The sequence below is a fragment of the Pleurodeles waltl genome, chromosome 10 (genome assembly GCF_031143425.1).
Source record: "Pleurodeles waltl isolate 20211129_DDA chromosome 10, aPleWal1.hap1.20221129, whole genome shotgun sequence".
Taxonomy (NCBI): domain Eukaryota; kingdom Metazoa; phylum Chordata; class Amphibia; order Caudata; family Salamandridae; genus Pleurodeles; species Pleurodeles waltl.
The window spans coordinates 25,725,459-25,742,249 of record NC_090449.1 but is presented as its reverse complement, the minus strand read 5'-3'; positions in this window follow the sequence as shown (position 1 = coordinate 25,742,249).

Genomic DNA, 16,791 nt, shown 5'->3' with positions numbered 1-16,791 from the left:
TGATGCAGCAGGTGGTGCTGAAGTTGCAAGTGATTGTGGTGATGCAGCAGGTGGTGCTGAAGCTGTGGGTGGTTGTGGTGATGCAGCAGGTGATAGTGAAGCTGTGGGTGGTTGTGATGAAGCAGAATCTGCTGATGGTGAATATGCAGGTGAGGTTACTGCTTGTGGTGGTTGTGGATGCAGCAGATGATGCTGAAGCTGCAGGTGCTCATGAATCTGGGGTTGGTGATGATGCTGCTGTTGGCGGTGGTGCAGCAAGTGGTGCTGAAGCTGTAGATGGTTGTGGTGATGCAGCAGGTGATGATGAATCTTCAGGTGGTGCTGAAGCTGAGGGTGGCTGTGACACAGCAGGTGGTGTGGAAGCTGAGTGTTGTTGTGCTGGTGGTGCAGGTGGTACTGAAGCTGCAGGTGGTTTATGTGATGCAGCAGGTGGTGCTGCAACTGCAGGTGCTTGTGAAGCTGTGGTGGGTGAAAATGCTGCAGTTGACTGTGATGCAGCAGGTGGTGCTGAAGCTGCAGGTGCTTGTGATGCTGCAGTGGGTGATGATGCTGTAGTCGGTGGTGTTGCAGCAGGTGGTGCTGAAGCTGCAGGTGGTTGTGAGGCAGCAGGTGATGCTGAAGCTGCAGGTGTTGTGATGCTGTGGTGGGTGATGTTACTGCAGTTAGCGGTGATACAGCAAGTGGTGCTGAAGCTGTAAGTGGTTGTGGTGATGCAGCAGGTGGTGCTGAAGCTGCAGGTGGTTGTGATGCTGCGATGGGTGATGATGTTGCAGTTGGTGGTGATGCAGCATGTGGTGCTGAATCTGTGGCTGGTGGCGGTAATGCAGCATGTGGTGCTGAAGCTGCAGGTGCGTCTGATGGTGCAGTGGGTGATGATGCTGCAGTTGGTGTTGCAGCAGGTGGTGCTGAAGCTGCGGCTAGTGGTGGTAATACACAGGTGATGCTGAAGCTGCAGGTGCCTATGATGCTGTGGTAGGGGATGATGCTGCAGTTGGTGATGCAGTAGGTGGTGCTGCCACTGTGGTGGTAGTGGTGATGCATCACGTGGTGGTCGTGCTGCAGGTACTTTTGATGCTGCAGTGGGTGATGATGCTGCGGTTGGTGCTGATGCAGCAGATGGTGCTGAACCTGCAGCTCCATGTGGTGATACAGCCGGTGGTGCTGAAGCTGCTGGTGGTCATGGTGATGCAGCAGGTGGTGCTGAAGCTGCGGCTGGTGGCAGTGATGCTGCAGGTGGTGCTGAAGCTGCAGGAGGGTGTGTTGATGCAGAAGGTGGTTGTGATGATACAGCAGGTGGTGCTGAAGCTGTGGCTGGTTGTGGTGATGCAGCAGGTGATGCTGAAGCTGCAGGAGGTTGTTATGATGCAGAAGGTTGTTGTGATGATGCTCCAGGTAGTGCTGAAGCGGCGGCTGGTGGTGCTGAAGCTGCGGCTGGTGGCGGTGCTGCAGCTGGTGATGCTGAAGCTGTAGGTGGGTTTGATGCAGATGGTGGCTTTGATGATGCAGCAGGTGGTGCTGAAGCTGCATCTGATGGTGCTGATGCAGCAGGTGGTGGTGAAGCTGCGGCTGGTGGAGGTGATGAAGCAGGTGATGCTGAAGCTGCAGGAGATTGTGATGATGCAGAAGGTGGTTGTGATGATGCAGCAGGTGGTGCTGAAGCTGCAGCTGATGGCGTTGATGCAGCTGGTGCTAAAGCTGCAGGCTTTAGGATTGCTGTGGTGGGTGATGATGCTGCAGTTGGTGGTGATGCAGCAGGTGGTGCTGAAGCTGCAGATGATTGTGGTGATGCAGCAGGTGGTGCTGAAGCTGCGGCTGGTTGCGGTGATGCAGCAGGTAATGCTGAATCTGCAGGAGGATGTGATGATGCAGAAGGTGGTTGTGATGATGCTTCAGGTGGTGCAGAAGCAGTGTCTGGTGGTGCTGAAGCGGCGGCTGGCGGCGGTGCTGCAGCAGGTGGTGCTGAAGCTGTGGGTGATTGTGATGCAGAAGGTGGTTTTCATGATGCAGCAGGTGGTGCTGAAGCTGCGGCTGGTGGTGGTGATGCAGCAGGTGGTGCTGAAGATGCGGCTGGTGGCGGTAATGCAGCAGGTGGTGCTGAATCTGCAGGTGGTCGCACGGTGCCGCCGCTGCTGGTTCGCGTGCCCGCTGCGGCGATGCTGCCGGTACCGCCGCCGTGCCTCCCCGCACACGGAGGCAGCAGCCCTCCATCCCGTGTGACGGAATGTGCATCTCAGCCTCCCGCTGCTCCCCCGCCCTCTGGCAGATCTTAAATATTTAAAGGCATTTCTCTCTTGCAGTAGGGTGGCTGTGGTGGCGGTGCGTGCGCCTCGCGCAGACGAGGAGGCGGGGGAGGAGACCCTCCTCTGCAAAGCCCAGTTTGCTCCAAGAGCCAGGGCTAGGAGAAGCGCGAGGATACAGCCCCGACCGCACCGGCCGAGCCGCAGCATCCCCCACAGCCGCGGGGACGGGGCGCCGAGCCGTGGACAGCGAGACCCTCTTTTGCTTGCCTCGATTTATTCGTTCGTTCCGGTTTTCTGTGTTTTATTCGTTTCTCCGTAAGTTGATGGCCCTGCACCTGTGCGTCTTCGGAAAGAGCCGGAGCCCCCGATCATCATGCGGAGCCACGGTAAGGGCGAGCCGGTATGAATGTGGGGAGCAGTCCGAGGGTGTGGAGGGGCGAGGCTGGCTGAGCGTGTGAGGGGCTGTGGGCGAGGACGGTGGGTGCGCAAGAGCAGGCTGGGAGCTAAGGGGGCGCCATATAGTGCCGAGAAGTGGGGCAGTGTGGGGGATGAGCGGGGTGGGATGAGTGGGGCTAGGGGGTGTGGAGAGGTGAGACCTTGGAGGAGTGGGACTAGGGCTCTGGAGAGGTGGGACCTTGGAGGAGTAGGACTAGGGGTCTGGAGAGGTGGGACCTTGGAGGAGTGGGACTAGGGCTCTGGAGAGGTGGGACCATGGAGGAGTGGAGCTAGGAGGTCTGGAGAGGTGAGACCTTGGAGGAGTGGGACTAGGGGTCTGGAGAGGTGGGACCTTGGAGGAGTGGAGCTAGAGGTCTGGAGAGGTGAGACCTTGGAGGTGTGGGGCTAGGTTGTGGAGAGATGGACCTTGGAGGAATGTGGATGGGGGTCTGGAGAGGTGGGACCTTGGAGCAGTGGGGCTAAGGTTGTGGAGAGGTTGGATCTTGGAGGAGTGCGGCTAGGGGTATGGAGAGGTGGGACCTTGGAGCAGTGGGGCTAGGGTTGTGGAGAAGTTGGATCTTGGAGGAGTGCGGCTAGGGGTCTGGAGAGGTGGGACCTTGGAGCAGTGGGGCTAAGGTTGTGGAGAGGTTGGATCTTGGAGGAGTGCGGCTAGGGGTATGAAGAGGTGGGACCTTGGAGCAGTGGGGCTAGGGTTGTGGAGAAGTTGGATCTTGGAGGAGTGCGGCTAGGGTTATGGAGAGGTGGGACCTTGGAGCAGTGGGGCTAGGGTTGTGGAGAGGTTGGATCTTGGAGGAGTGCGGCTAGGGGTATGGAGAGGTGGGACCTTGGAGCAGTGGGGCTAGGGTTGTGGAGAGGTTGGATCTTGGAGGAGTGCGGCTAGGGGTATGGAGAGGTGGGACCTTGGAGAAGTGGGGCTAGGGATGTGAAGATGTGGAACCTTGGAGGAGTGGGGCTAGGGGTGTGGAGAGGTGGGACCCTAGAGTAGTGTAGCTAGGGGTCTGGAGACGTAGGACCTTGGAGCAGTGGGACTAGGGTTGTGGAGAGGTTGGACCTTGGAGCAGTGGGCCTAGATATATAGGGAGGTGGGACCTTGGAGCAGTGGGGCAATGGGTGTGAAGAGGTGGGACCTTTGAGGAGCTTGGGTTAGGGTGTGGGAAGTGGAACCGTGGAGCAGTGGGGCTAGGGTTGTGGAGAGGTGGGACCTTGGAGCAGTGGGGCTAGGTGTGTAGAGAGGTGGTATTTTGGAGGAGTGGGGCTAGGGATGTGAAGAAGTGGAACCTTGGAGGAGTGGGCTAGAGGTGTGGAGAGGTGGGACCCTAGAGCAGTGGGGCTAGGGGTCTGGAGAGGTAGGACCTTAGAGGAGTAGGGTTAGGGTTGTGGAGAGGCAGAATCTTGGAGGAGTGGGGTTAGGAGTGTGGAGAGGTGGGACCTTGGAGCAGTGGGGCTAGGGGTATGGAGAGGTGGGACATTGGAGGAGTGGGGCTAGGGGTGTGGAGAGGTGGTACCTTAGAGCAGTGGGGGTAGAGGTGTGGGGAGGTGGGACCTTGGAGGAGTGCGGCTAGGGGTATGGAGAGGTGGGACATTGGAGGAGTGGGGCTAGGGGTATGGAGAGGTGGGACATTGGAGGAGTGGGGCTAGGGGTGTGGAGAGGTGGTACCTTAGAGCAGTAGGGTTAGGGTTGTGGAGAGGTGGAATCTTGGAGGAGTGGGGTTAGGAGTGTGGAGAGGTGGGACCTTGGAGCAGTGGGGTTAGGGGTATGGAGAGGTGGGACATTGGAGGAGTGGGGCTAGGGGTGTGGAGAGGTGGTACCTTAGAGCAGTGGGGGTAGAGGTGTGGAGAGGTGGGACCTTGGAGGAGTGCGGCTAGGGGTATGGAGAGGTGGGACATTGGAGGAGTGAGGCTAGGGGTGTGGAGAGGTGGTACCTTAGAGCGGTGGGGCTAGAGATGTGGAGAGGTGGGACCTTGGAGGAGTGGGGCTAGGTGTTTGGAGAGGTGGGACCTTAGAGCAGTGGGACTAGCAGTGTGGAGAGGTGGGACCTTGAAGCAGTAGGGCTAGGGATGTGGAGAGGCGGTACCTTAGAGCGGTGGGGCTAGGGGTGTGGAGAGGTGGGACCTTGGAGGAGTGGGGCTAGGTGTCTGGAGAGGTGGGACATTGGAGAAGTGGGGCTAGGGATGTGGAGAGGTGGTACCTTAGAGCGGTGGGGCTAGGGGTGTGGAGAGGTGGGACCTTGGAGGAGTGGGGGTAGGGGTGTGGAGAGGTGGTACCTTAGAGCAGTGGGGTTAGGGGTGTGGAGAGGTGGGACCTTGGAGGGGTGGGGCTAGGTGTCTGGAGAGGTGGGACCTTAGAGCAGTGGGACTAGCGGTGTGGAGAGGTGGGACGCTGGAGGAGTGGAGCTAGGTCTCTGGAGAGGTGGGACCTTAGAGCAGTTGGACTAGTGGTGTGGAGAGGTGGGACGTTGGAGGAGTGGAGCTAGGGGTATGGAGAGGTGGGACATTGGAGAAGTGGGGCTAGGGATGTGGAGAGGTGGTACCTTAGAGCAGTGGGGTTAGCGATGTGGAGAGGTGGGACCTTGGAGCAGTGGGGCTAGGGTGTGGAGAGGTGGGACCTTAGAGCGGTGGGGTTAGGGGTGTGGAGAGGTGGGACCTTGGAGGAGTGGGGGTAGGGGTGTGGAGAGGTGGTACCTTAGAGCGGTGGGGCTAGGGGTGTGGAGAGGTGGGACCTTGGAGGAGTGGGGGTAGGGGTGTGGAGAGGTGGTACCTTAGAGCAGTGGGGTTAGGGGTGTGGAGAGGTGGGACCTTGGAGGGGTGGGGCTAGGTGTCTGGAGAGGTGGGACCTTAGAGCAGTGGGACTAGCGGTGTGGAGAGGTGGGACGTTGGAGGAGTGGAGCTAGGTCTCTGGAGAGGTGGGACCTTAGAGCAGTTGGACTAGTGGTGTGGAGAGGTGGGACGTTGGAGGAGTGGAGCTAGAGGTATGGAGAGGTGGGACATTGGAGAAGTGGGGCTAGGGATGTGGAGAGGTGGTACCTTAGAGCAGTGGGGTTAGCGATGTGGAGAGGTGGGACCTTGGAGCAGTGGGGCTAGGGTGTGGAGAGGTGGGACCTTAGAGCAGTGGGGTTAGGGGTGTGGAGAGGTGGGACCTTGGAGGAGAGGGGCTAGGTGTCTGGAGAGGTGGGACCTTGGAGCAGTGGGGCTAGTGGTGTGGAGAGGTGGGACCTTGGAGCAGTGGGGCTAGGGATGTGGAGAGTTGGTACCTTAGAGCGGTGGGGCTAGGGGTGTGGAGAGGTGGGACCTTGGAGGAGTGGGGGTAGGGGTGTGGAGAGGTGGTACCTTAGAGCAGTGGGGTTAGGGGTGTGGAGAGGTGGGACCTTGGAGGGGTGGGGCTAGGTGTCTGGAGAGGTGGGACCTTAGAGCAGTGGGGTTAGCGGTGTGGAGAGGTGGGACGTTGGAGGAGTGGAGCTAGGTCTCTGGAGAGGTGGGACCTTAGAGCAGTTGGACTAGCGGTGTGGAGAGGTGGGACGTTGGAGGAGTGGAGCTAGGGGTATGGAGAGGTGGGACATTGGAGAAGTGGGGCTAGGGATGTGGAGAGGTGGTACCTTGGAGGAGTGGGGCTAGGGGTATGGAGAGGTGGGACCTTGGAGCAGTGGGGCTAGGGTGTGGAGAGGTGGGACCTTAGAGCAGTGGGGTTAGGGGTGTGGAGAGGTGGGACCTTGGAGGAGAGGGGCAAGGTGTCTGGAGATGTGGGACCTTGGAGCAGTGGGGCTAGTGGTGTGGAGAGGTGGGACCTTGGAGCAGTGGGGTTAGCGGTGTGGAGAGGTGGGACCTTGGAGCAGTGGGGCTAGGGTGTGGAGAGGTGGGACCTTGGAGCAGTGGGGCTAGGGTGTGGAGAGGTGGGACCTTAGAGCAGTGGGGTTAGTGGTGTGGAGAGGTGGGACCTTGGAGCAGTGGGGCTAGGGTGTGGAGAGGTGGGACCTTAGAGCAGTGGGGTTAGGGGTGTGGAGAGGTGGGACCTTGGAGGAGAGGGGCTAGGTGTCTGGAGAGGTGGGACCTTGGAGCAGTGGGGCTAGTGGTGTGGAGAGGTGGGACCTTGGAGCAGTGGGGTTAGTGGTGTGGAGAGGTGGGACCTTGGAGCAGTGGGGCTAGGGTGTGGAGAGGTGGGACCTTAGAGCAGTGGGGTTAGGGGTGTGGAGAGGTGGGACCTTGGAGGAGTGGGGCTAGGTGTCTGGAGAGGTGGGACCTTGGAGCAGTGGGGCTAGCGGTGTGGAGAGGTGGGACCTTGGAGCAGTGGGGTTAGGGGTGTGGAGAGGTGGGACCTTAGAGCAGTGGGGTTAGGGGTGTGGAGAGGTGGGACCTTGGAGGAGAGGGGCTAGGTGTCTGGAGAGGTGGGACCTTGGAGCAGTGGGGCTAGTGGTGTGGAGAGGTGGGACCTTGGAGCAGTGGGGTTAGTGGTGTGGAGAGGTGGGACCTTGGAGCAGTGGGGCTAGGGTGTGGAGAGGTGGGACCTTAGAGCAGTGGGGTTAGGGGTGTGGAGAGGTGGGACCTTGGAGGAGTGGGGCTAGGTGTCTGGAGAGGTGGGACCTTGGAGCAGTGGGGCTAGCGGTGTGGAGAGGTGGGACCTTGGAGCAGTGGGGTTAGGGGTGTGGAGAGGTGGGACCTTAGAGCAGTGGGGTTAGGGGTGTGGAGAGGTGGGACCTTGGAGGAGAGGGGCTAGGTGTCTGGAGAGGTGGGACCTTGGAGCAGTGGGGCTAGTGGTGTGGAGAGGTGGGACCTTGGAGCAGTGGGGCTAAGGGTCTGGAACCTTGGAGGAGCGGGGCAAGGGTTCTGGAGGGGCGGGCCTAGTAGTGTGGAGGAACGGGACGGAGGTGTAAGGGAGCAGGGTAGAGCGAGTGAGCTGTGGAAGAGCGGGTGTAAGAGTGTGCGTAAGAGCGCGGTTACGGAGTATGGTGGAGGGTGGCCGGGGTCTGGCAGTGGCGGAGCGGGCTGGAAGTGTGACCCGCGGCGAGGCAGGGAGCCTCCTTTCTGGAGCACGTCTCCGCCTGTCTCTTTATTTCTCACTGGTGCGTGCACAGCTGAGCTCCTTCACACAGCACTCTCCTGTCCCTGTTTTACCAGAATGCGCCAAGCTCCCTCTGCACAGCACTCTTCTCCGCCCGTCTCTTTTTACCTTACTGCACAGGTCTCCCTCTCTACAGCACACATCTATTGTGTGTGCAATTGTACGCAGAGCTATTTCTCCGTAATGCCCACCGCCTTTCTTTTACGGCTGTGACAGGGCTTCCAATGCACACGCCCATCTCTCTGTCCATTTCATCATTTTACTTGGATGTTGTCTTCTACAACACACAGTTGTCTCTTTTATATATGTAAATAAATTGCGCACAAATGTCTCGTTATAGCGCTTATCTGCCTCGTGTACCGTCTAGCTCAGACCTACCGCACCACAGCACGCACGTGTCTGTTTTACCCTCACGTGGAATCCACTCTCTACAGCACTCATCTCTGCCTCTGTTACCCTCACACACAGAAAACACTTTACAGCACTCATCGCTGCCTCTGTTACCCTCACACACAGAAAACACTTTACAGCACTCATCGCTGCCTCTGTTACCCTCACACACAGAAAACACTTTACAGCACTCATCGCTGCCTCTGTTACCCTCACACACAGAAAACACTTTACAGCACTCATCGCTGCCTCTGTTACCCTCACACACAGAAAACACTTTACAGCACTCATCGCTGCCTCTGTTACCCTCACACACAGAAAACACTTTACAGCACTCATCGCTGCCTCTGTTACCCTCACACACAGAAAACACTTTACAGCACTCATCGCTGCCTCTGTTACCCTCACACACAGAAAACACTTTACAGCACTCATCGCTGCCTCTGTTACCCTCACACACAGAAAACACTTTACAGCACTCATCGCTGCCTCTGTTACCCTCACACACAGAAAACACTTTACAGCACTCATCGCTGCCTCTGTTACCCTCACACACAGAAAACACTTTACAGCACTCATCGCTGCCTCTGTTACCCTCACACACAGAAAACACTTTACAGCACTCATCTCTGCCTCTGTTACCCTCACACACAGAAAACACTTTACAGCACTCATCGCTGCCTCTGTTACCCTCACACACCAAGAAAACACTTTACAGCACTCATCTCTGCCTCTGTTACCCTCACACACAGAAAACACTTTACAGCACCCAGCTCTCTTGTACCTTCACGCTCAGTGCACATTCCCTTCATCACTCCTTTCTGCCTCTGTTACCATCACATTCAAAGTACACTGTCTAGAGCACTAATCTCTGCCTCTTTTACCGTCACACACAAATCACACTGCCTACAGCACTCATCTCTGCCTCTTGTACCATCACACACAGAGAACAGTGTCTACAGCACTCGTCTTTGCCTCTGTTACTGTCACACTCAGAGTACACTGCGTACAAGACTCATCTCTGCCTCCTGCACCATCACACACTTAGCACACTGCCTAAAGGACTCATCTCTGCCTCCTGTACCAGCACACTCAGAGTACCTGTCTACAGCACTCATCTATGCCTCCTGTACCAGCACACGCGTAGCACACTGTCTACAGCACTCATCACTTCCTCTTGTACCATCACACTCAGTGCAGACTGACTACAACACTCATCACTGCCTTTTGTACCATCACACTCAGTGCATACTGCCTACAGAACTCATCACTGCCTCGTGTACCATCACACACTTAGCACACTGTCTACAGCACTCATCACTGCCTCTTGTACCATCACACACTTAGCACACTGTTTACAGCACTCATCACTGCCTCTTGTACCATCACACACTTAGCACACTGTTTACAGCACTCATCTATGCCTCCTGTACAGGAACACGCGTAGCACACTGTCTACAGCACTCATCACTGCCTCTTGTACCATCACACACAGAGCACACTGCCTACAGGACTCATCACTGCCTCTTGTACCATCACACACAGAGCACACTGTCTACAACACTCATCACTGCCTCTTGTACCATCACACTCAGTGCATACTGACTACAACACTCCTCGCTGCCTCGTGTACCGTTCACACTCAGTGCATACTGCCTACAGGCACTCATCTCTGCCTCGTGTACCGTTCACACTCAGTGCATACTGCCTACAGGCACTCATCTCTGCCTCCTGTATTATCACACTCTCAGCACACTGTCTACAGCAGTCATCACTGCCTCTTGTACCATCACACTCAGAGCACACTGCCTACAGGACTCATCTCTGCCTTTTGTACCAGCACACTTAGAGTACCTGTCTACAGGCACTCATCTCTGCCTCCTGTACTATCACACACTGAGCACACTGTCTACAGCACTCATCTCTGCCTCCTGTACCATCACACACTTATCACACTGGAGCACTCATCTCTGCCTCCTGTACCATTGCACACTTAACACACTACCTACAGCACTCATCTCTGCCTCCTGTACCATCACACATTTAGCACACTGTCTTCAGCACTCATCTCTGCTTCTGTTACCATCACACACAGAGCACACTGCCTACAGGACTCATCTCTGCTTCTGTTACCATCACACACAGAGCACACTGCCTACAGGACTCATCTCTGCTTCTGTTACCATCACACACAGAGCACACTGCCTACAGGACTCATCTCTGCTTCTGTTACCATCACACACAGAGCACACTACCTACAGCACTCATCTCTGCTTCTGTTACCATCACACACAGAGCACACTGCCTACAGGACTCATCTCTGCCTCCAATACCAGCACACTCAGAGTACCTGTCTACCGCACTCACCTCTGCCTCCTGTACCATAAAACATTTAGCACACTGTCTACAGCACTCATCACCAAGCCTCGTGTACCATCACACTCAGCACATACCGCCTACAGGACTCATCTCTGCCTTCTGTACCAGCATGCTTAGAGTACCTGTCTACAGCACTCATCTCTGCTTCCTGTACCATCACACACTTAGCAGAATGTCTACAGAACTCTTTGCTGCCTCCTGTACCAGCACACTCAGAGTACCTGTCTACAGCACTCCTCTCTGCCTCTGTTACTGTCACACTCAGCCCACACTGGCTAAGCACTCATCTCTGCCTCTTGTACCATCACACACAGAGCACACTGCCAATAGGACTCATCTCTGCCTCCTGTACCAGCACACTCAGAGTACATGTCTACAGCACTCACCTTTGTCTCTGTTACTGTCACACTCAGAGCACACTGTCAACAGCACTCTTCGCCGCCTCTTGTACCATCCCACTCATGGCACACTGTCTACAGCAGTCATCTCTGCCTCTTGTACTATCACTCACAGAGCACAGTGCCTACTGCACTCATCTCCGTCTCTTGCACCATCACACTCATAGCACACGGTCTACACCCCTCATCTCTGCTCCCTGTACTACCACTGAGTACCCTGCCTGCGACACTCACCTCTGCCTCTGGTGCCATCCCACACAGACCGCACTGCGTACAGCACTGATCTCTGCCTCTTGTACCTCAACACACAGGCCACACTGTATACAGCACTCATATCTGCCTCCTGTACCATCACACATTTAGCACACTGTCTTCAGCACTCATCTCTGCTTCTGTTACCATCACACACAGAGCACACTGCCTACAGGACTCATCTCTGCTTCTGTTACCATCACACACAGAGCACACTGCCTACAGGACTCATCTCTGCTTCTGTTACCATCACACACAGAGCACACTGCCTACAGGACTCATCTCTGCTTCTGTTACCATCACACACAGAGCACACTACCTACAGCACTCATCTCTGCTTCTGTTACCATCACACACAGAGCACACTGCCAATAGGACTCATCTCTGCCTCCAATACCAGCACACTCAGAGTACCTGTCTACCGCACTCACCTCTGCCTCCTGTACCATAAAACATTTAGCACACTGTCTACAACACTCATCACCAAGCCTCGTGTACCATCACACTCAGCACATACTGCCTACAGGACTCATCTCTGCCTTCTGTACCAGCATGCTTAGAGTACCTGTCTACAGCACTCATCTCTGCTTCCTGTACCATCACACACTTAGCAGAATGTCTACAGAACTCCTCGCTGCCTCCTGTACCAGCACACTCAGAGTACCTGTCTACAGCACTCCTCTCTGCCTCTGTTACTGTCACACTCAGCCCACACTGGCTAAGCACTCATCTCTGCCTCTTGTACCATCACACACAGAGCACACTGCCAATAGGACTCATCTCTGCCTCCTGTACCAGCACACTCAGAGTACATGTCTACAGCACTCATCTCTGCCTCTTGTACCATCACACACAGAGAACAGTGTCTACAGCACTCGTCTTTGCCTCTGTTACTGTCACACTCAGAGTACACTGCGTACAAGACTCATCTCTGCCTCCTGCACCATCACACACTTAGCACACTGCCTAAAGGACTCATCTCTGCCTCCTGTACCAGAACACTCAGAGTACCTGTCTACAGCACTCATCTATGCCTCCTGTACCAGCACACGCGTAGCACACTGTCTACAGCACTCATCACTACCTTTTGTACCATCACACACAGAGCACACTGTCTACAACACTCATCACTGCCTCTTGTACCATCACACTCAGTGCAGACTGACTACAACACTCATCACTGCCTTTTGTACCATCACACTCAGTGCATACTGCCTACAGGACTCATCACTGCCTCGTGTACCATCACACACTTAGCACACTGTCTACAGCACTCATCACTGCCTCTTGTACCATCACACACTTAGCACACTGTTTACAGCACTCATCTATGCCTCCTGTACAGGAACACGCGTAGCACACTATCTACAGCACTCATCACTGCCTCTTGTACCATCACACACAGAGCACACTGTCTACAACATTCATCACTGCCTCTTGTACCATCACACACAGAGCACACTGTCTACAACACTCATCACTGCCTCTTGTACCATCACACTCAGTGCATACTGACTACAACACTCCTCGCTGCCTCGTGTACCGTTCACACTCAGTGCATACTGCCTACAGGCACTCATCTCTGCCTCCTGTATTATCACACACTTAGCACACTGTCTGGAGCACTCATCTCTGCCTACCATTGCACACTTAACACACTACCTACAGCATTCATCTCTGCGTCTGTTACCATCACACACAGAACACAGTCTACAGCACTCATCTCTGCCTCCTGTACCATCACACTCTTAGCACACTGTCTACAGCAGTCATCACTGCCTCTTGTACTATCACACTCAGAGCACACTGCCTACAGGACTCATCTCTGCCTTTTGTACCAGCACACTTAGAGTACCTGTCTACAGGCACTCATCTCTGCCTCCTGTACTATCACACACTGAGCACACTGTCTACAGCACTCATCTCTGCCTCCTGTACCATCACACACTTATCACACTGGAGCACTCATCTCTGCCTCCTGTACCATTGCACACTTAACACACTACCTACAGCACTCATCTCTGCCTCCTGTACCATCACACATTTAGCACACTGTCTTCAGCACTCATCTCTGCTTCTGTTACCATCACACACAGAGCACACTGCCTACAGGACTCATCTCTGCTTCTGTTACCATCACACACAGAGCACACTGCCTACAGGACTCATCTCTGCTTCTGTTACCATCACACACAGAGCACACTGCCTACAGGACTCATCTCTGCTTCTGTTACCATCACACACAGAGCACACTACCTACAGCACTCATCTCTGCTTCTGTTACCATCACACACAGAGCACACTGCCTACAGGACTCATCTCTGCCTCCAATACCAGCACACTCAGAGTACCTGTCTACCGCACTCACCTCTGCCTCCTGTACCATAAAACATTTAGCACACTGTCTACAGCACTCATCACCAAGCCTCGTGTACCATCACACTCAGCACATACTGCCTACAGGACTGATCTCTGCCTTCTGTACCAGCATGCTTAGAGTACCTGTCTACAGCACTCATCTCTGCTTCCTGTACCATCACACACTTATCAGAATGTCTACAGAACTCCTCGCTGCCTCCTGTACCAGCACACTCAGAGTACCTGTCTACAGCACTCCTCTCTGCCTCTGTTACTGTCACACTCAGCCCACACTGGCTAAGCACTCATCTCTGCCTCTTGTACCATCACACACAGAGCACACTGCCAATAGGACTCATCTCTGCCTCCTGTACCAGCACACTCAGAGTACATGTCTACAGCACTCACCTTTGTCTCTGTTACTGTCACACTCAGAGCACACTGTCAACAGCACTCTTCGCCGCCTCTTGTACCATCCCACTCATGGCACACTGTCTACAGCAGTCATCTCTGCCTCTTGTACTATCACTCACAGAGCACAGTGCCTACTGCACTCATCTCCGTCTCTTGCACCATCACACTCATAGCACACGGTCTACACCCCTCATCTCTGCTCCCTGTACTACCACTGAGTACCCTGCCTGCGACACTCACCTCTGCCTCTGGTGCCATCCCACACAGACCGCACTGCGTACAGCACTGATCTCTGCCTCTTGTACCTCAACACACAGGCCACACTGTATACAGCACTCATATCTGCCTCATGTACCATCACACACCGAGCACCCTGCATACGACACTGATCTCTGCCTCTTTTACCATCACAAAGAGCGCACTGCCTATATGACTCACCTCTGCCTCCTATACCAGCACACTCAGAGTACCTGTCTACAGCACTCATCTCTGCCTCTGTTACCATCACACACAGAGTACCTGTCTACAGCACTCAGCTCTACCTCTGTTACCATCACACATTTAGCACACTGTCCACAGCACTCATCCCTGCCTCCTGCACCATCACACATTTAGCACACTGTCCACAGCACTCATCCCTGCCTCCTGCACCATCACACGTTTAGCACACTGTCTACAGCACTCATCTCTGCCTCCTGCACCATCACACACAACACACACTGTCTACAACACTAATCTTTACTGTTACTGTCACACACGGAGCACACTGTCTACAGCACTCATCTCTGCCTCCTGTACCATCACACACTTAGCACACTGTCTACAGCACTCATTACTGCCTCTTGTACCATCACACTCAGTGCATAATGCCTACAGGACTTATCTCTGCCTTCTGTACCAGCACACTCAGAGTACCTGTCTACAGCACTTACCTCTGCCTCCTGTACCATCACACACTTAGCACACTGTCTACAGCACTCATCTCTGCTACCATCACGCACTTAGCACACAGTCTACAACACTCATCACTGCCTCTTGTACCATCACACACTTAGCACACTGTCTACAGCAGTCATCACTGCCTCTTGTATCATACTCAGAGCACACTGCCTACAGGACTCATCTCTGCCTTCTGTACCAGCACACTTAGAGTTCCTGTCTACAGCACTCATCTTTGCATCCTGTACCAGCACACTCGGAGTACCTGTCTACAGGCACTCATCTCTGCCTCTGTTACCATCACACACAACACACACTGTCTACAACACTCATATTTGCCTCTGTTACTGTCACACACATAACACACTGTCTACAGCACTCATCTCTGTCTCCTGCACCATCACACACTTCGCACACTGTCTACAGCACTCATCTCTGCCTCTGTTACCATCACATACTTAACACACTGTCTACAGCACTCATCACTGCCTCTTGTACCATCACACACTTAGCACACTGTCTACAGCACTCATCATTGCCTCTTGTACAATCACACTCAGAGCACACTGCCTACAGGACTCATCTCTGCCTTCTGTACCAGCAGACTTAGAGTACCTGTCTACAGCACTCATCTTTGCCTCCTGTATCAGCACACTCGGAGTACCTGTCTACAGGCACTCATCTCTGCCTCCTGCACCATCACACACAACAAACACTGTCTACAACACTCATCTTTGCCTCTGTTACACACAGAGCACACTGTCTACAGCACTCATCTCTGCCTCCTGCACCATCACACACTTCGCACACTGTCCACAGCACTCATTACTGCCTCTTGTACCATCACACACAGCACATACTGCCTACAGGACTCATCTCTGCCTTCTGTACCAGCACACTCAGAGTACCTGTCTACAGGCACTCATCTCTGCCTCCTGTACCATCACACACTTAGCAGACTGTCTACAGCAGTCATCACTGCCGCTTGTACCATCACACTCAGAGCACACTGCCTACAGGACTCATCTCTGCCTTCTGTACCAGCACACTTAGAGTACCTGACTACAGCACTCACCTCTGCCTCCTGTACCAGCACACTCAGAGCACACTGTCTACAGCACTCATCTCTGCCTCCCGTACCAGCACACTCAGAGTACCTGTCTACAGCACTCACCTCTGCCTCCAGTGTGTTCACACACTTAACACACTGTGTACAGCACTCACCTCTGCCTCCTGTACCATCGCACACTTAGCACACTGTGTACAGCACTCATCTCTGCCTCCTTTACCATCACACACAGAGCACACTGCCCACAGGACTCATCACTGCCTCTTGTACCATCACACTCAGAGTACCTGTCTACAGCACTCACCTCTGCCTCCAGTGTGTTCACACACTTAACACACTGTGTACAGCACTCACCTCTGCCTCCTGTACCATCGCACACTTAGCACACTGTGTACAGCACTCATCTCTGCCTCCTTTACCATCACACTCAGAGCACACTGCCCACAGGACTCATCACTGCCTCTTGTACCATCACACTCAGAGCACACTGTCTACAGCACTCATCACTGCCTCTTGTACCATCACACTCAGAGCACACTGCCTACAGGACTCACCTCTGCCTCCTGTACTATCACACACTGAGCACACTGTCTATGACACTCATCCCCGCCTCTTGTACCATCACACTCAGTGCACACTGCCTACAGCACTCATCTCTGCCTCCTGTACTATCACACACTGAGCACACTGTCTACGACACTCATCCCCGCCTCTTGTACCATCACACTCAGTGCACACTGCCTACAGCACTCATCTCTGCCTCCTGTACCATCACACACTTAGCACACTGTCTACAGCACTCACCTCTGCCTCCTGTACCATCACACACTTAGCACACTGTCT